This window comes from Phalacrocorax aristotelis, chromosome 4 (assembly GCF_949628215.1).
Source record: "Phalacrocorax aristotelis chromosome 4, bGulAri2.1, whole genome shotgun sequence".
Classification (NCBI taxonomy): domain Eukaryota; kingdom Metazoa; phylum Chordata; class Aves; order Suliformes; family Phalacrocoracidae; genus Phalacrocorax; species Phalacrocorax aristotelis.
Window position 1 is genome coordinate 56,866,751 of NC_134279.1, and position 21,138 is coordinate 56,887,888.

The following is a 21,138-nucleotide window of genomic DNA, read 5'->3' on the forward strand; positions in this document are numbered from 1 at the left end:
TTTTTTTCCTGTCAGTCTGAGATGGAAATGAGAATCCATACTGTTATACCTCAGGACAGCTTGTTGCAACACTTGAAAAATCATGCGTGTAACACTGCTGCAAGTCCTCACGATTGCTTCATGGTCCTGATGTAGCCAGGACTGAAATTTTGAAAGAAATCTCCTAGATTAGGCACGTATTTGATCCACACATAAAAAAATTTGCACTCTAAACCGTGCACTGCAGTCTGTAGGTCTTATTATCCCAGATACGAGATTGTTCAGTCTCTTCCACAAGATCTGTCATTACTGGCAGAAGAATCCCTTTCTACAGAAAGACTGCCAAGGAGCCAAAACTAAATTGCTTCTACAACACTACAAAAGTGCTGCACGTACAATCCTGGAGCTTACATAGGAGGACGTGCATATGGCTTTAGCATGGTCAGGATGCCAAAGCACATCTTAAGTGCTGTATCTGCATACCTGGGACTGCTGGAGTTTCACAATGAGATAAATGAAAGAAGTGCTGCAAAGGGACACTGCAGTCCACTAGTGAGTTCAATCTGTGTTACAAAGACTGGAGTTACTTAATGAGGCAGCAAATTATTTAGATTACGCTCAGTGATAACTAACTTTCAAAGATAGGCCTAACACTACCCAAGAGTCTCAGCGATACTTCTGCAGGATGCACAACAGAAGTCTAGGATTTCCCAGTTCGACGTTAACAGAGACTTGTGTACACAGACCCCCAAAGTTTTGTTATAATAGAATATATAGCATAAATAATTTTCAAATTCAACCCACAAATTACTTTTCTGTTCAGACCTAAGAGACTTTCAGTGAACAGCCACCAATGCCTTCATAGGTTGCTCTAGTTTTCTAAGAATTTCTTGCAGTTAGTCAAAAGTCTGAGACTTTTGATCTTAACACATCCAATATGAGAGACTCCATCAAGTCACCTAAGGACTGCTTTGCTGCTGATCTGATGCTCAGATAGTGCAGCGGTTGCTAGCAATATCAAATCAAGCAAGAAAAAAAAGAGTAGTATGACAAGATGGTCAGTGAGGAGTGGACTTTTCAGGCTCAGCAGGAGTCATGTGGATTGACAGCTTGCCCCTTTCTCACATACAAGGGCATATCCACACAGCTGAAGGCAAAAAAGCTAGTATAGCTTAGCAGTCTCTGCAGGTCTCTGCACCAGTTCTGTTTAAAACTGAGTTGTACAAGGGTATACAGTGTCAGTTTATCCTGGTTAGTGGGTGGTTTCCAATGATCGTTCCCTAATATCTGTTTGCAAGGTGTCATTAGTTGCCTACCCAATGGGTATCTATTTCACTGTACATCCTGATTAATGTGTTTTAATCTCTCTTAAAAGACCTTTCATTTAACTGCACTTTGTTTTCAATCTGTGAAAAGACCTTTAGTTTCAAAATACCTCAAACATTTTTAAAATAGCTAAAGTCCATTAATCCCCCACTAATTTTATTTCCAGTAAATTGCATTTTAGAAATTTCAAACCCTGTACATAAGAATACAGTTATGCTTGAGAACTGAATAAGACCATATATAACAATTCTTAAATGAAAGACTAACCTTTGAAGCAGAGAAAGTCTTCAGTAAGAAAATGTTAATTCATTCGTGTGTTCTGAAGAAGACAACATATTTAATCCAAACACTCGGAAGCACCCAGGATACCCAACAGCGAACTAAATTTTGCTATCAGTTTCAACTATGCCAAACACAGAAAGATTTTTATGTTACTGTTAGGAGGAATGCTCTTATGTGGAAATACATAACATTTCCACAGTGAAAGTAAACATAATATATTCTATACAAACAGAACAGGTCCTACAGACTGACACCAAGTTTCAGACTCTCAGGCACACAGGTTAGATCATTTGGGCTCTACCTGTTTCCTATTTCTTTTTTTTTTTCAGTATGTAAACACTAAAGATGCTAGTCACCCTGGTACTATCCAGACAGCACAGATTCTTACAGCGACACTGTGTGCAGACTCAATGATAAGCAAAGTACTCGTGTAAAGAGTAATTTATTCAATGTAAATAAAAGCTAAACAGGTGGCTGAATCGTGGCCTAAGTTTTCCACCCCTTTCAGCTGCAGCTCAACATCACAGAGGGAGAATTAGGACAATTTCAAAAAAACCTAAATGTATCTTGAAAGTCGAAGATGGGAAAATAACAAACACTTATGAGTGTCACAGTTTTTGCTTGAAACTTTGGTAATAAAACTTTTATTTTCTTAAAAAGATATATATATTCCTGATAAGAATCACTTCTTTTGGCATGTATGTGTCCTGCAAGATGCAATTAAGCAGTTTTATACTCTCCTTCAAAAATCTGTTTGACCATTCGCTTAGTTGCTTAGTATCAAAGTGCCAAACTCATGAAAAGCAACACTCAGTTCTCTGTGTATGGAGGAAAACAACGGAGGAAACATAAAGATTTAGGTACAGTTCAGAAAACTCCATATTACAGTGCTGGTTCCTTTCCTAACAGTCACTAAAACTAACCCAAAGGACATACTACACTTACTTAAGTAGACACAGAAATTATTGCATGTATTTCTCATTCTAATGCTGATACTCAAACTGTTTTGTTACATTTAAATCCTGTAAATCTAAACAATATCTAAAGATGAAGAAAAAATCTGGTTTTGAGTTATAGGTGGTCCAAGAAGGGAAGTTTTTATATAAGGTGTGGTCTTCTTGCAGTATGCTTAATTTTAAAAAATTTTTTTAATATAGGTTACATTTTAAGATGCTATGTTGTAGGCAAGAGGTGTACAGCTTTGGGGAATTATACTTTTGTATTCCAATAAATGCCTATGTGTCATGCTTTTCTTCATGCTGCCTTGTAGAGTGACAAGCTGCTCTCTGGAAAACAGTCAACATACAGTAGAAGAGATTGATGTCTGCCTCCTTTTCTGCAGACTTTTAACGGGAAACGAGAAAGCAAAAAAAAGAAAACAAACCCCAAAAAAACCCAAACCAACACACCTGAACGGGCAGGAGAAAAAAGGATAGCTTCATGGTCAGGGTAACAGAATACTGTTACTTGGCAAGTCACTTCAACTAAAGGTTTTGCATGTGCACTCTTTATTTTTCAGATGCTTAACTTGCAATATATGTCTAGTCTACCCCCTGACAGCAGTTGAAATCCAGCTCTTGTCATTTCATCATTTCAGTTAGATTGCCTCCCATTTTAACCAACATGTGTGTCATCCAGGGGGATTATTGAGATCACAGCAGAGATAAACTCCCTGTTAATAGGTGTCATATGAAAATCCAGTCCTACACCTGCAGCCCTGGGCATGCCTAATTGCTCTGTGAGGCAGCAGATGTGCTGCCTATTCACACGCAGAAACCGTGTCCACTGTAAGAGGTTTGAATAGCTTGAGCTTTCTTAGTGAAATCTGATTTTTTTTGACTATTCAGCTGTTAAACTACAAAAGCACTTATAAACTGTAATTTATAACAGCTAAAAATATTTTAAACTTGATAAGAACACTGGTACAGAGGCCAAACTGGACTGGAAGCAGCTGTGTTCAAGCCATTTGTCGTGGTTCAGCCCCAGTCAGCAACTAAACACCAAGCAGCTGCTCGCTCACTCCCCCCACCCCTCTGGGATGGCGGAGAGAATTGGAAGCGTAAAAGAAAAAAAACTTGTGGGTTGAGTTAAGAACAGTTTAATAATTAGAACAAAATAATAATGATAATAATATTGATTATGATAATAATAACAATAATGATAATATAATAAAAAGGAAAAGGGAAAAAGGGGAAGAAAACAGAAACACAAGCGATACAACCGCTCACCACCCACCGACCAACGCTGCTGGTCCCTGAGCCGCGATTGCTGCCTGCCTCCCCCGGCCAGCTCCTCCCAGTTCACATACTGGGCATGACGTTACATGATATGGAATATCCCTTTGGCCAGTTTGGATCCGCTCTCTTGGCTGTGCCCCCTCCCCTCCTGGCCTCTTGTGCACTGGGCAGAGCATGAGAAGCTGGAAAAGTCCTTGACTAGTGCAAGCACTGCCCAGTAACAGCCAAAACATTGGTGTGTTACCGACATTGCTTTCATACTAAGTCCAAAGCACAGCACTGTGCCAGCTGCAGTGAAGAAAATTAACTCTATCCCAGCCAGAACCATGACACCATTAAACTGTATTAGCCCCCAAAACAGGGCAGTGGCACACAAAATGCCCTTGGACATGGTTCCTGTCCTGTGCTAGTTGACACAAGCCAAAATCATGATAAAGACCATTCTGTTCTGAGCTTAAATTGTTAAATTCCAGTACCTGAGAATGTCCCCTGGGAGTTTAAGTTACTGGCATAGGAGGAGCCCTGGTGCCCAGATTTGGACCAATATTTCCAGGACAGCAGAATACAAACTGGCACCAGCCCTCCTCCCAGATCAAGCCCTGTCTAAGCTTCAAATCACTGAACCGGAAAATATGAAGCCCAAACTCTTCAAACCGAAAATCTTTATTTGTAACATAACTGTATTTTCTAAGTTCTTTCTCAGAAGTGAAGAAAGCATTTCTGTGTAACTTTTCAATCAGAACTACAACCTCAACAAATGCCATTGAAGCACTCTAGTGGAAACACCCAGCACATGAAATTTCAGTGCACACATTTAAAATTGCCAAAAGGAACCGCAACTGAAAACAAAGAGTTATAATAGAGAGGGTAAGGCAAATTTAATAGTGAGCAGTGCTACAGTTATATAATTTACATTATTAGTCATAAATCAATTATTTCTGATTATTATATTTCAAAATTTTCCTAGCCTACTAAGATTGCAAAGATACAGTGTGTCTACACATGTCAATAATGCTGTCATTTTATCACAAAGATGAGATCTAAATTGTTTACAAATCCCTTGACTTCTATTGACTCACCAATAGTAAACAGACTTCAACACCAGCATCTGGTATTCACTATTCCCTTGCTGTCTCTTCAGATAGATAAATTGATTAACCTTGATGGAACCCTGCATGCATTTTCTGCACATGAAATAATAAATTAATGAGTTTCATTTATTCAATTAATTCTTGTTATTGCTTCAGCTGTGTCCTTAGAAGCAGCTTTGATTTTTATTCTGTTCTTATTGACACCTTGTGGACCATTGTATACAGTGAGTCCAGAAAAAAGTGAGCCAAAATAGAAGCATGAACTGGTGTTCACCTCTTCTCCTTAAAAGTTCCGTTAAGTACAATGGGAGCTCCATTTAACACTTTTATTTTCAAGTGTGCCATAGTAAACAATCATACATTTGATTTTTTAAATTTTTAGTACTGGTACTTCCAGCATGCCTTTTTTCTCTTCATGTTGATTTGCTTGCACACTGTGAAATTATGAACAGATTGATTCTGAACAAGTCGGGTCAGAAAATCATTTTTAGCAGCCTTTCCAAGGTCTCGTTTAGAGCTGTCAGTTGGATTTCAAGTTGAGGTAGTATAGAAGAATTTCAATTATCTACACACATTGGAAAATACTGCCATGTATATTGCACTGAAGCATATGAGGCAATTGACTCAAGAGACTCAAAACAAGTGTATTACTGACAAAAAATATTCTTCAAAAAAAAAGCCAGATTCTGCAAAACATTTGTTTCAATGGAAGATTCCCCGGGAAAGGAAACTAGAAAGGAAACTGTTAAGGGAAAACTACCAAATGTAATCAGAAACTTAAGATTTCAGATTATTTAAGAACATTATAAGTCATGATCATTTTGGTTTTTGACTCTATATAACTTCTACTTTGGACTTTTACAGTCTTCAGAATTTTTTGTAAGTGTCTGCTACTAAATGGGACAGAGTTTGTGATAAGCTGTAAGCACTGTTTATCCACAATTCCATTCACTGTGTTGGACAAAGTTCAGCACATGTTAGGACCTTATCTGAAATTGTATTTGAAGAGCAAAATATTAATAATGGGGTCACCTGTCGATAGATATGCATATGTTGTGTAAGCAGTTAATGATATTTTTTTAAAGTACAGCCTTAAACTAGAAAAGATCAACATCTGATTAGCTGTTCTCAGTAAAACTGAGGTAAGTATGCACACATAATACAGGGAAATCCTCTTATACAAGAGCTGGGCCCTGTATAAATGTGATTTTGTGGTCAGATTACTGAAGACCTTCAGTGTTGGATATGCACATGCCCCTTTCAAATTCAGCCTGGTATAGATATTGAAACTGATGCCATCATTGCCATGTCTTTTTAGTGTATCAGATTATGAATGGTATAAATTCCTATTTTAGCCTGATAAATTCTGCAAAAAGGCAGTGGCATCATTTCAGACTCTGGCATTTCCTAAGGAACAGAATATCAGCAGATTATGTTTCCTTGCCATTCTCAAAGAACAGTGAGTTGAGCATGGTGAGGGTGGCACCCTGAGAACCAACAAGTTATGGCAGTTATGGCAGAAAACCACAAATATATACTTTTGCCTTTACTGTAATCACTAGGGGATATGCCTCCACTGACTCTAACTGGGCCAGGATCCAGGAATCTATATTCTGGTTTTGACTGCTGCATCCCCTGGGGCTAAGTGAAAAAAAGAGATTTTCATCAAATAAAAATGGTGCTTTGGAAGAAAAAATAGTCTTCTTAAAACATTAAATAAAGATAAAGGCAACAGAGATTGTGAGAGCGACCCAAAACAGAATAATCGGTGTAGATGCAGTACTCCCTTAAGGTCTAGAAGGAGATCTGGGAGCTCAGCTGTAAGGTTTGGCTATAGGTCATATAAAGCAGACGTGAAAACGGGAATCTTGTGACTAACAGCACTGACTGGGCTGTGCCCAAAAATTTTTGCTTAAATTTGAGAAAACCTCCCAGTAAAATTCAGTGGTTTTTGCTGACGTTAATACAAATATAGAAAAAAAAGTACGCATTTCCCTCAAAAAGGGTGTTTAAAGGCATTCTTAGCTTAGTTACAGCAATATTTATTAAGTGATCTTATCACCTTTTTTCACCTACATTTGTCAGCCCATCACATGGTTCAAGCAAAATCACCAATATTTATAAAGGATTTTAAAGGAAAAGTTGTACAACAGCTAAAAGACAAGTAGGGAAAAAGAGGTGAAACTTTGCAATTATTTTTAATCCATTCCTTTCTGGAACACACAACTGTGATGAAAATTTTCATCTGAGTTTTGTGATTCAAAAAGTGTTTATGAGCCATATGAAATGCAAAGGAAAGACACCTAAGTGAAAGTGTTATCCATGTGCTAGTTTTAAGTGCTGCATTGAGCAGTTCATGGAGATGGAAATGCAGCATTTGGTGAAAAACAAAACAAGAATGTGGACAGGGTCCATTTTACTTTCAGTTAAATTATCAGACTACCATCTGCAGACAGATCAATGATTTAAAACTTCTTAAAGGCTGTGTGAATCTCCTATTCATCTGTATCCTTCATTGAGATTTTACTTTTTCTCTCCTGTTTACACTCCTTATAGCACATGATGTGTTCAGTAATGTGTAGGTGAGTGTTGAGTTGGAGAAGATGAACTATCAGCCCTATTTCTGAAAAACTTTTCTCATGGCTTCCATATGCATTCTGTCAAAATTGCTTAGTAAGAAGAATTTGCTGCCGGATGACCATGTAAAACTTTATCGAAAAATTAAAAATCTCTTCCGGAGACAAGTGTGTAAGTAATAATGGGTTGGGCAGAATTTGAGACAGCACAAAATGACCTCCCTTCACCTGCTTGACTGAAAATCTATTTTATTTTGAAGAAAACATTGATTGCAACATTCAAGCTTTTCATTGTATTCACCACCAGGCCTTCGTCCTTCATCAGCAAGGTGATTATGCCTTTTCATCCCCAATGTGCATCCAGCTTTCATCATACAAATATTGATGACCTCTCAGCTTGTATATCACAGCAGGTTTATGTTAGGGTACCTGTAAATGCCATTCACATAAATCAAAAAAAGAAGAAATAAAAGAACAAAAGTCCCATGAAAGATAATTTAAGTATTTGTTAAAGGCTTATTAAAATTGGAAAGGAAAAAAAAGACACCAGTTTATTAATCATCATCTCATCTCTTGCATTATAGGATACTTAATTATCTAATTACTTATACTTTCCATATTTTTCCTATTTAAATGGAGCTTAGAAGGTCTTCACTATCAGGATGTTATTTGCAAAATATTGAGTAGTAGGCGCAGACTCTTTTTTTCTGGTAACTTGGTCTTTCTTTATGAAGTTCTTGATATACAGAGGTTTAAGGGGGAGGAGTCATGTAGGAATGGGACAAAAATATGGAATAAACAAGAGAAGAGTCCTGACAGTGCATTCTCTGATTCTTCCACAAAACAGCATCTTTCTGGTTCTCAGTTCCTCCATTCTTGCTTCCCTAAGGCATGGAAAACAACATCAACTCAAATAATGGAAAACAGGAAATTTCTGCAGTAAGTTTTGACCCTTGCAGTCAGTAGCTCAGAAAACTGTGTCTCACTGATATCTGAATGACATAAAAGAGCCATATTTCACTTCTAATCTACAGACTTTTAGAGAAAGAGCAAGGAGTTTCTCAAAGAAGCTGCAGAGATGTCTCCAGGGAGGAAAAGCCACCAGAGGAAAGGCTTTTAAAGTCCTTAGAAGCCAAAGAAACATACCCAGCCAGCTAAGCCTCTGTAAAATATTTCTTTACTTCATGTTTCTGAAAAGTGTGCATGTTTAAACATGCTAGAAGTTATTTTAATTAAAAGGAAACAAATATCTCGTTTTCTCCATCTATATATATGTATATTTACATTTATATCTGTATATTAATAGATTTTGTCTTAAGGACTGTATTTATTAAACTGTTAGTTCATCCTGCATTCAGGCTGTAGGGAAGATTACAGGGTCATCCTGTGACTTGCAGGAGGATAGATCTGGAAGAGTATGTGCTTTATGGAAAGGACAAGTCCTTACAGTGATACACATGTGTTCAAGTGGACAGTAGCATTTGCTGCTGTTCCTGAAACCAAACCCAGCTGAGAAGATAAAACTGAAACTAAAATTCTGTTATTAGATGCAACCTCCTGGATTTTAAAGGAGAGGAGCAAATGTTAGGAAGGATTTTGTTGTTATAGTTGGGGAAAGGTTTCCTAGTCATTTTTATCTGGAATTTCACAAAGTGTCAGCAACTAAGTTCTTGGCACTTCAGCCATTCACAGATCACTGAGCCTCTGTGCGGCAGAGCTGTACCAGAACAGAAAGTCTTCTCTCATTCCTGGCTTAATGAGAGCCTTGTGACCACTTCAGAGAGCTACAAGAGGGGATGTCCCCTGGGGAGAAGGAAGATGAGACTTTCACAGATATTTTCCCACAGGTCAGAAAGTCCCATGAGCCAAGAACAGCTATGCAATGCAATGTTTTGCCTCCACATGTGCACTGAATCTTCACAGCAGAGTTAATGAGTGCTTTAAAAGCTTGAGATATAGTTATGATTGCTTGCTAGAAAACAGCAAAGAGGAGCATGACTGCCAGCTAAATATCTAAACGGGAATCAGGCAGAAGTGTTTGCAGCAGGGTCCTGCATGGCAAGCTGTAGGGGTGCCAAAAAAGGGAAATAGAGCCTGGATATCCCTTAACCTGTGGTAAAGGCATTTTTGACTGCTCTAAGATCACGTTTTATGTTTTTTTGAGTGTGTGTCTGTGAATTCTTATATTTCTTGTTTTGAGGACAGGCTACAAAAGTGCTGCCAGCTTCCTTTCCTGAGACAAAGAGCAGGGATAATATGGAGCACATGCAGCCTTTAGATGATTTTATGCATCTGAAATACCTCGTCCTAGAAAAAGGTAATGCAGATCTCCCTTTCCCAGGTGAATCCAGATCATTGTAGTAATTAAGAGGATGAGGTTTTTATTTCACATGGTACTGAGGAGAGGGATTGTCTTCTAGTCCTCCTATGTCAGCTTTTCCTCTACCCATCTGTTTCATGGAGTCTAGTGACAAAATGAATGGCAACTTATTATAGAGCTGTAACTGTTTCCTTCTCCTCATCACTCACTCTTGCAGGTCAAAATTATTGGTTACAATTAGTGCCATTTTCATGGCGTAAGTATACTCTAAAAGCATGATTTGTATTTCCTCAAGAAGTTTTCTTTTTTTTTTTTTTTTTCAAATATGTCCTTTCTTGAAGGGCAATGCAAAGCAGAAAAGAAAAAGACTATTTTAAGGTGATAGGGTATGTAAGTGCTTCTGGCATGAAGGCTTTCAAAATAGCTATTTTATGCATTGAGAGAAAGCAGCTTAAAACTTTAAGGCTCTTTTTCATCTCAGTAAAATATGCCTTTTTCACTGTCTGCTGCTGAGTTATGAATGGTAATAGTGATAGCATTATAGCAGCAATGAAACATATGTTATGGGTTATTGACAGGAAACTCTCCATAGACAGGATCAAACTTAGAGACTTCTTTAAAATGTGCCGTTAGTAACAGGAGACAAAACTCATGAAGAGTTGAAGCTTTCTTTTGTTCAGATGGGGACTCAGAGCAGGTGCCTCCAGAGCCACTAGTTGTCATTAAGCAATCTGAGGATGTGCTTTGTATTACAAAAAAAGCTGAAGAAAAGGAGGATTAGACCCCAGACCCAAGAGAACTGGTCAAGTTAGAAATTTTATGTTCCTGTGGGTATGAGGAAACAGATATGGCCTGAGGGTTTTCACAAGTGAAGGGAGACTGGCCAGGAAAAGCCACTCTCCACTTTCCTTTTTGAGAGCTTCTATAAGCAGCATTATGCCTTTGTAGCTTTGCTGCTGTTTCCATTCTCCTGAAAGTCAACACAACAAACCAAGTGAATGCGCACTGAGTCCCGTACTGACGAACTGACCCACTTCAAAGCCTCAGTGCTTTTCTTTCTCAGCAGCACTTGTGAAACAAGCAACTCTCCTTTTTGGTTGCTGTTTACATCAACCAGTATTCAAAATACACCATCACATATAACAGCTATTTGTAGTTCTGGCTTTTTCCTTAAAACCACAAAGTATAAACATACTTAAAAATAAAATTCCGGGCAAGCCAAAGCACAGTGGGTTGTGTACATCAGCTAATTAATATCTACTTATTTAATTCACCAACAAAGGAGCCTGGATATGAAGTTGATGGGGAACGAAAGCTGAAGAAGCAGAACTTTAGCACTATTCCTTTTTGGCTGAAGGGTTGCTCTTTTTTTTGCTCCATCTCTGTTACCATAGTGAATTTTGTGAAGAAAATCCCAGGGTTTTAAAAAGCCTGTGAATGAAGTCAGTTATTGCATACTTTCATACTTGAATCCCCAACCTTTAAAATCCAAAACAATGTGTCTTGCAAGAGGAGGTTGGATGCTGCAAATGTTGTATGGGTGCATTTTAATAGGAAACACCATTAACTGACACACTGGGAAAGTGTTGACTGAGAAGCCTAGAAAAAGGCTTAGATGAATTTGCATGGTAGTTGCTATAGCTAAAGTATCCCTTTACAGCACAGCAAGAAATAACTGCATTTACATTAAGTGTGGAAATAGCCAGATTCTCTCTCTCTTCACAGTGTCCTGGGTATACTACTCTTATCAATGTAAAGTAGAACCGATCTTACTCCTTTTGAGACTTCTCACCTCTGTGGCAGTTTTGACTACCCTATTAAATACCTTTTTAAGAATCCGCTTCTGTCTGTAACCTGAGGACAGGGAACTAACCTTGGAAGACCAAGGAAAGCCAAAGTACGAAATATGTGTAGAAGGGAGAAAGAGGGAAACATCCTGGAAGCCCTAAGAATGAAGGAGAACTAACATAAATACTGTTTCACAGATACTTATCATCTTTCATGACTTGCTACAGAACAATATGTGAAAGGCAAACCAGTGTTTTGAAAACCATGTGGCATCACCTGTACATAGTTTAAGAAACAAGCTTAATTTTCTCTGCCTTTTGACCCTTCCTCTGCCCTGCAGCCACCTCAATATTTCTGCACTGTCCTTCACTACAATCTCCAACAAAAAAAAATTGTTTCCTGTGTACTGATAATGATTTTGGACAACCCAGAGCAATCAATCCTTCAGAATTGCCAGAGTTACTTAAAGTTTAGGGATGTTACAGATCAGCACTTGAAACCTGGCTCGCAGCAATGCATCAATCTTTCACAAAGGCTAACATTTTAACAAAAACTGTGTGATTTTCGTGAAGGGGTGTGCTATGGGCTGTTTTGCAAGGCCTAAGTATCTTCAAAAGGTCATGTATATTTCCTTATCAGAACCTCTCAATATACCTTTTTTTAAAGTCTTTCATTAAGCTATCATATATTTCCCAAGCATAAATAAGGAAGTAGCACTTGTGTTTCACTAAGTTGATAAAACAGTGAAGGGTTATCAAAACTGCATGATGTCAGGTAGATAGGCTATACGTTTCATGCTGAAGCAAACTACATTACCCAGGGAATGTGGAAAAGGGCTCCACTCAATATATCTCCAGAATGAATGCGGACAAGCTGCTCCCTTTGTATTCCTGAAGCAGTCTGAACCAGACTGGCCCTGCAGCCACGGTCTCTCACAGCTGCAAGATATGGCTGATGAGCTGACTGGTAGCATCTTGCTTGCATGACAGACTGGTGCTGCTGACCCACGTCTCCCAGAAGGCTCCGAGATCTGGCCCTGGCATGCACACAGGAGAGCCATTATGCTTTCTGACCACAGCAGGGTGGCTGTGATGCAGATGGTGTACCAGGGAATTAGGTCTTTGCCTCTTGGACTGGGAGAGACACCTGGCTTTCATTCAGTGGTGACAACCCCTTCCCCACCTCTTTAAGTTTGTGAAAGAAATCACCTCTCCAAGATACTGTCAGTAGCTTGAGAGTGGTTACAACAAATGTGTTTGGCTCCTCCATCCTGGACCCATGGGGACATTTTCAGTGATTGAAAATGAGTGACTTCATGGAATTCCTCTGCTGTATATTTCTGCTCCTTGTTCCATTAGAAACTGCATAACTGTAATTTCTCTATATAATTTAATGTTCTCTGGATGTAATTGAGGCTTATGTAAATTTTTATGACAATTAATGCCTTGAACAGAACCAAAATGAAAGACTGTGTTATAAAGGAAACTGAAGGCTGCTAATGAAAGGTCTCACTAGGGACAGCACAGAGAGAAGCAAGACAGACTTTCACCAATATAACTCTGAGCGGAGTTGGTCTATTCTCAAATATAACATTTAAACCTTTGGCCATTTATTAAAAAATAGTATATATCTGTTTGCTCCTCTACAATTCCTGAGCTGCACTGGTGGTAGGAGAAAAGACTTCAATATATAGATTTCCTTCAACATTCTGAACTTTTCTTGTCACGTATGCTCATACTGTTTGGAGTTTTAATGCCTGGAAAATTATGCCTTTTAAAAATGGTAAAGAATTTTGGGGAATCAATTCCTACTAGACCAGGTGAGAACACAGTACCCTTAGGAAAGCTAATGCATAAGAGTTCTCTGCCTTTGGGCTCATCTTTGTTTAATAGATAAGAAACTCAGCTGATCACCATCTTAACATTTTATTATATCATAGCTAGTCCCAGAAATTCTTATTTATGTGCTTCATATTGCTACTGAGCCGAGCAGGGATCAAAAGTAATCACTTTTAAAGAAGCTGCAGTCATTTCACTCCCACAATGTTTTTGTCTTCTCTGCTTTCTCTTTCTCCTTTCATCTCCCATTAAAGCCCTGTTATTGTTGGGCTTAAAGTTATCAGGTTTCAGCTAAGTAAAACCATGTCTTTCACTGCAGATAACTACTCTCATCAATGACCTCAGGATTTTTATGATGATTTATCCATCAGAAGAGGGGGAGAGGAAGGAAAGGGGTATTCATCTAGATCTATAAAAGCAATGGTACAGTGTTCTGGACACCATTCTCTCTTTAGAAAATTCTCAGCAGAAAGATTATCTTTCCTTTGACTTCGACAAGCTTTGACTAAAGCCCCAGATGAGCAACAAATATGTGCTGTGTATTTTGTTATTTTCTAATACAAGTCTTGTTGGAATCAAAAACCTTTCTGCCTCTCCTTAGGATAACTTTTAGGGAACAAAAATTTTCTCTCTGTCACTTCAGAGATTTAGTTTACCCGTCCACACAATTGCTTAGCAGCCTTCAGTCAATGAATATGTTTGATAGTGCTGGCATTGACCCCAAGAAAAAGGAAGACTTGACAGCTGTCAGAGCACTTAGGAACTGTAGAGGCAAGACAAAGATAAAACACAGTGAGTGGAAACAGTCACTGGAGGACCAATAGTAGTTTTGCAAACCAGTTAAATTTCTCCAACTGCAAGAATTCCCTTCAAAGTTGGAGGAAGCCGTGTGTACGTACGGATGGAAGAGGGAAAAAATGCCTCAAGCATCCCAGAGACCTCTGAATCAATAACTAAATACTTGTGACCATTACTGGACCAGCACCCACACTGAAGTCGTAATGGAGTTCTGTGCTTCAGATCAGAGTACTCTCAGATGGTCTTAAAAACCCATCAAGAGGGGCTTTTCTACTTCTGTTTCCAGAATGCTATTTTCCCTTTCATAACTGACAATACATGGAAAATAAAACATATAATTTGTTTTCATATGCACGAAGCCAGAGGAAGCTTCAGCACCTTACTATAGAAAAGCTCTATTAACAAACTAGGTAAGCAAAATAGTTTAAAATAGAGCAAAATAGTAACAGGAAAGAGCTTTGGGATTTGTGTGTGTAGAATTTATCTTTTTTTATTTCAGCTCTATTAATATCAATTATCTTGTATATAGGAAGAGCTGGGGTTTCATGACTCTTGGGTTTTTTTTCAGGGAGCCTTACAGAAATTTGGTTTACAAAATGTTGGTTTCTGTTTAAGGATTCTCCCAGTACAGAAAGGAAGGTATGTCTAATACCTGCCAAGATAAAAAGAAATTAAACTAATACTTTAATAATCACATCAGATTCCACTTAAAGTGTTTCAGTGAAAAAAATATACTTTTATTTTTACATTACTCAGGCAGTAAGCTTTTTTACACTACCAAAACAAGCATGAGCATTTCCTAGCTTTCTTGATTAAAAATACATTTCAGCAAGTGAAACCTCAGGATGCTGGTACCCCAAGGAGTTTCTGGCCACACATCCACAGGTTTTTCAATTTGAAAACCAAAGCTTAAACCAAAGGAACTTTCTCTTTGAGCAGTTCTCTCTGCCATAGATGTAAGGGCAAGGCATGGTAGCAATGATATCTTACTATTTCAAATTATTAACGCTATTAAGATTTTTTCCTTTGGGATGAAGTGTTCTCACGAGGTAGAGTTTTGCCATTAATCCAGGTGGAAGAACTTGTACACCTGTATGATCCCATGACTTGGCAAATGCTTCATTGCTTCTGCTCCTAACAAATCCCACTGAACCACGCACGGGGCTGTAGGCTATAAAACCCTCAACAGATGTAACCACCTAGTTTCTCAGAAATTAGCTAGTCTGGTGGGGTTGATTTGGGGGCTGTTCTTTGTTCAGCTGGTGTGAAATTGCTACTGATTAACTGCTAACCTGAATGCCATAAGGAGAGTAATGCTGGAAAGTTATTTCAGAGTTATACTCAGCTATGTTGCTGCTGTTATAGTTCTGGTAAGTGTACCTGGACTTGTTTAACATAAATAGCTGGCTGTTTGGCTACCTATGCTGTCTCTCTAAAGTGTTTTTGCTCTTATAGGCAATTAATAAGATCTGTTTCAGGCCAGTTTTCCCACAGTCACATGAAATTTTCTTACCATAGTGACTTCACTGTACCTATACCAATCCTAAATAGAGAGTTTTGGAGAAAATATTTCAAATAGTTTTTTTTATTTAGTGGTGATTTCTTCAGGAGAGGGTGGGTTTTTTTCCCCACTGTTTTAAGTCTTTTAAAGTTCTGGACCTCTTCTACTATGTGGAATAACTAAGGCATATGGATTATGAGGTCTGCAGCCTGTTTTGCCAATGAACGTGGTGGAAGTTCTGATTATTGTATTAGTTAGGGAGAGAAAAGGATGTTTTTCTTCCTTCTGTAAATCCTGAACTACCTCTATAAGTTATTACTAGGCTTTATTTCTGATTCGTACTAGCCAAGACCAAGATGATTCAACAAAGTGTTTCTATGATTTGAAGTATGCTTTATGCAATACAGTAGTACCTTTTCTAATATTTTGTCTGAAACAAAGCTAGAGTCTTGTTGATTGTGGCAGATTAGTTAAATCTGGAGATAGATCATAAAGCAGAGTGATATAAAATAAAATTACGATAGATTATGGCATCTTTATACGCCTATGGCTTTTTACTGTAGCTTTAGCTTTGTTGCAGGTTGGCCAAGAACTTGCATATATGTTTCAGGGACTCTATTTACAATACTTAAACGTCAATATATTATTTTTTGCAATTCTAGAATACAAACTTCAATTAAAAAACAATACTCTGTTTTATGAACAAATTTAGCCAGCTCCTTGCTTTCAAGTGAAGCTTTCAACTTCGATGTTACGGGCACAGGCTACGTCATGAGTTGTAATCTAGCACAATTACAGGACCAAGTCTGAATTTTACAGTTTTGGCTTTCAGCACTGCTGTGAGACCACTTAAAAATATTCAAGACTCAATTTCATGTAAGAATATCTTCTCAGTGGGGCAAAAGTTGAAGAATTAAAATGAACAGCTGATAAAACATCAGTCAGTTTTGATGTAACAATGAGCAGGCCATTCATGGAGAATTTGGGAAAAGGAGAAAGACCAGGCTGTGCGATGACTTTGAAAGAAGCAAGGGCTGCGAAGGCCCTGTAGCTGATGTGTGCTTGTGAGGAACCTGGCAATTCTCACCCTTTCTTCTATGAATGGACATTAGAAGACGATGCATGTGATTATTGGCTCACTTTGGAGTAGATGGAGGAATTGTGAGAGGTTTCCTTGACCCATCAGGATAAAAAAGGCCATTTGGCCACCTCTTTCTGAGAATGTGATTTAAATGCTGAATGAGCAGTGATATACAAATATAGCTTAGCTGTTGATAATTATTTTACCTCTGTTGCTTACAGAGTTCAGATAGCTTAAATAATACTCTGGAAACGTAGCTGAGAGCCTGAGAAGTTTTTGGGAAGCCTGATGAAGTTCATCATTCTCATTGTCTGATGGGTCCTGGATAAAAGAACAGTTGTGAGTTTACAGAGGAAAGAAAAAAAAGAAGATATTAACATAAATTATAGATTGAGTGTAAATGCATGTTGTAAACCCCCTTCATTATCAGTTATTCAGGCATTATGGTCAAGAGCTTAAAGGAGTACCAAGAGAGAAACAAATTAGAAACCTGTAATGTTATAGTAGACAACAGTTTCTTTCCAGTCCAAGAAGACTTTTCTCTATAGAGTGATGATGTGTTTGTTTCCAGAAATCAGCCATCTTGCTGGTTTTGCAGAGGAACATCAGAGAGATTCAGGTGTATGATTACAGGTTCCCTGGAAATTAGTGGTGAGTTTCTCCAAGGAATTTTTTAATGTTGTGTCTAAAGTTAAGTGTGGAATTAAAGTACACTGACACTCTTAAAATTTGAAACTCAAAGCAAACTAATTTGGCACAAAGTCCTAATTCTCAGTTCAGGTGGTATGTGGAGAAATATTATTTTATATTACATTCTTTGAAGGGTTTCTTTTTGCAACATGCATTTTGCCACTTTAGAGTTAATGATATTTTAATGAACACTTGTGTGCCTAGGTGCAAAACAACATAGTGGCATTTTAAAGACCTTTGGATACATTTGCACATTCTACCTCCTGCTGCATAGGGAAAATAATAGAGGCCTATGACAAACAATAAGACTGAAAAGAGCAGAGGACAGAACACTGAATAGCCTTACAATGCTACAAAGTGATTTTTTTATTTCTTTTTTTTTTTGGTTTGTGAGTTTGTGGAGAAAAAACTTGACTTTTGTTTAGCTGAGGTTTGTGTGCCTTTGCTGACTACTTGCTACTTGTTTGTTTTTCACTTTTTCAGACTAGCATGTAAAATGAACCACCTTGGGGCAGGCAGGGAAAGAAAGGTCAATAAAACACAATTGTATTGTATTGCTTGGCAGCAATGACAGCAAAAGAGTTCAAGTATCATGAAATTTAATTTCCTTGTTAAATTAAGGCATATAAAGACATCATTTCAGGGTTCTTTTTTATGGTGTTTATGAACAAGACATCTTATTTGAGAGAGAGACTTAGTTTTTTGAAAGAGGAGTGTTGAAAGCTCTGCTCAAAGATTGGAAGCAATGATGTTGCCTCACTCAGGAACTCCATGAGTTTAAGCAAAATAGAATTGTGCGCATTAGGCATACACAGTCATGAAAAATGCATGTGTCAGTCTGGGATGAAATTATGCATTTTATGTGCAGACAGGGGAGTTTTGCATTCAAATGGAAAATAAAATGCTTTATCAATGGTACAGGACTTACTGTTGCAAAGCATTTGTGTTGACTCCTCATTATAATTGCCTTGTTGTCACAAAGTAATTGCTTTTCATTTTGAAGTTTCCAGAAAATATGTAGCACGTATGTACTATAAAATAATGTGGTAGTATTTCTCCTGTGTAATCTTTTTTCCATAGGGTTGTCTGACTGTCTGATGTTGCAAAGAGAATTATACTTACAGAAGAAAGGTTGAACTTGTAAATCAAAACATTCAGCAAGGATTTGTAAGGGCTGAAGTAAAATATCAGTCTGCATTTCACAAAAGCACAGTGCTAGCTTGGACAATAAAGGAACATATGGATGTCTTTTAGGCCCAACAGAGATGCAAACACTGTATTTTAAACCAATTGCCACTTTGTTGAAATAGCACCTGATCTTTTGTCAGTGGGAATCAAGAGGCAGTGCCTCAACAGCAAAGTGTTAAACAGCACCTCTGATTCGCTGGGTGGGGAGAAAAGGGGCAAACCTCCCATGAGCTTTCATAGGCCTGAGGTGATACTGACCCTGGGCAACCTGGCTGAGTATCTCCCATTCATGGGGTCATGCTCTAGAAAAGTAGTGGGAAGAAGGCTGGAAAGTGAACACTGGAAGACTTCTCCAGACAGAGAATGGCATTTCATTCAGTCAGGTCTGTCCTCTTCAGAAGGAATTTGGCATGGAAGAAATCCCAAGTATTTCCTTATTTTTCCATTTAATATGAAAGAAAAAAAAGCATTGAGGAAGCCTGAGAATTTCAAATGGTTTGGATTACAAGTCTTGAAATTTCTTTTCTCCCCATCTCATACTTTCCTTATTTTTTTTTATTTTGCTTTTACCATGGAAAACACTGTGTCGGCATAGGCACCCCATCATATTAACACTTTAGTGTCCCTGGAAGAGGTAAAGCCTATGTTTTCAAAGAAGCAGTATATGCTTAGCAATATGGTCCAGAGTGGCAGGTCTCAGCAGGACACATTAGAAGTTGAAGAGGCTGCTACACTTAATTAGCTATAGAAATGTAACTAACTTTCATTGGGGGTGGGCATGACCACAAACCAAAACTGTCAGTGGTCTGACTGCATGAAATTCTGCTCTAAAAAGTGATAAGTGGAGCAAGTAATTATCAGTAGTTATATTGCATCTAATAAGTATCAGCAGTTCCTGTGGTTTGAAAGCTTAGGAGCAGAAGATCACTGCTTACACCTCAGCCACTCATGAGGTCCCTGGGGAAGGAGTACTCTTGGGTTCACCGGTGAAGAGGAGCTGGATGGCTTATAGGCCTGATTTCTCAAAACAACAGTGGGGTTTGGAAGTAGGTGAATGCTGTATCTCGTGCTGGATGATGAGCCAAAGACCCATGTTCAGTGTCACCGCAGTCACTGTGGCAGCCTTGACAAGAAGCAGAGAGGATCATCAACAATTTATATCTTTCATGCCAAAGACTGAATAGGGGTCTGCGTACAATCGTTCTTGCACAACAAAAGATATAAAAGATTAGTGAAGTGAGAAGGTAACAGGGGTCTGTTATTAAAAGATGAATCTTCATGTGATAGATTTTCTCACAGTCATTTGCTTTGAGTTGATTTTTGTAGAATCATAAATATTTCATAGAAAATGCAGTAGACATGGATCACCTCAAGACCCTGTGGATAACATTAATATGTTGCCCAAAACAGTTTCACTCCTGATGATGTGTTTCCTTGAAAACTTTAATACCTTATTTCCTCAAGTATGCCTTACACCTAGGTTACAGATACATGCCTGGATAAAGCTGTGATTACTGCATGTGTCAGTAGAAGTAATGACACAGTTAAATTCAGTTATCCCAAGTAACAGTATCAGCAACCAGAGTACATTTCTGAGGTCCATGCAGTTCATGTCCTGATCATGATTTTGCACGTACTAAAGCAAGTGCTGCTGTACTTTCGCTGCTGCCGTTTATCCCTGTGCTATATTTGGATTCTTTTATGTGAATCACAGCACAAATGAAGCCCAAGCAGCCAGACTGTGTTCTACTGCCTGCTCTGTCCCTGCAGATTTTTTTGGCATGTGTTTACAGATGGGAGATGATTCAGAATCAAAACCCCTAACAAGTCAGTCTAAACGACCAATTCCGTGATTCTAGGACAGGTCTTCCTTCACTTTAGCTGTAAAATGTCTGAAAGGAGGTGGCTACATAGGTTGCTACATAGGTGTGAATCAATGGATTGATTTCTTTTGGTTGCAAAATGGGATATCTGATACATAAATGTTGCTAATCAGGGACTGTTAACTAGTTTATTTACATAATTTAAGTATTAATACATAATTTAAGTAGGCATAATTTGTCTAAGAATCTTACTTATTTCTGTCACCCAGCATTAGCAATCACTGCATCCTCACCAAACACAAGGCTATTTATTCTTTCTCCAGGCTGTGTAAAATCACTCCAAGTCATGACTTCTCTTTATCTGACATTAGAAAAACAGCTTAGGTTTGTGAGACTAAAGTACAAGATGTTTACAGGCCTCATTTCTCTTAGAGATATGAATAACCTTTAAAAAATAGTATCTAGCCATTTATTTATGCTGATGGATGTTATATCTCAGAATTTAACACTCAATAGAGAAACTGAACACAGATACACTACATATTAAAGGGGATGATACCAAAGTAAAATACAGTAAATTGAAGAAAATGAGTCTGAAGTACTTTGAGGGGCTGTATTTT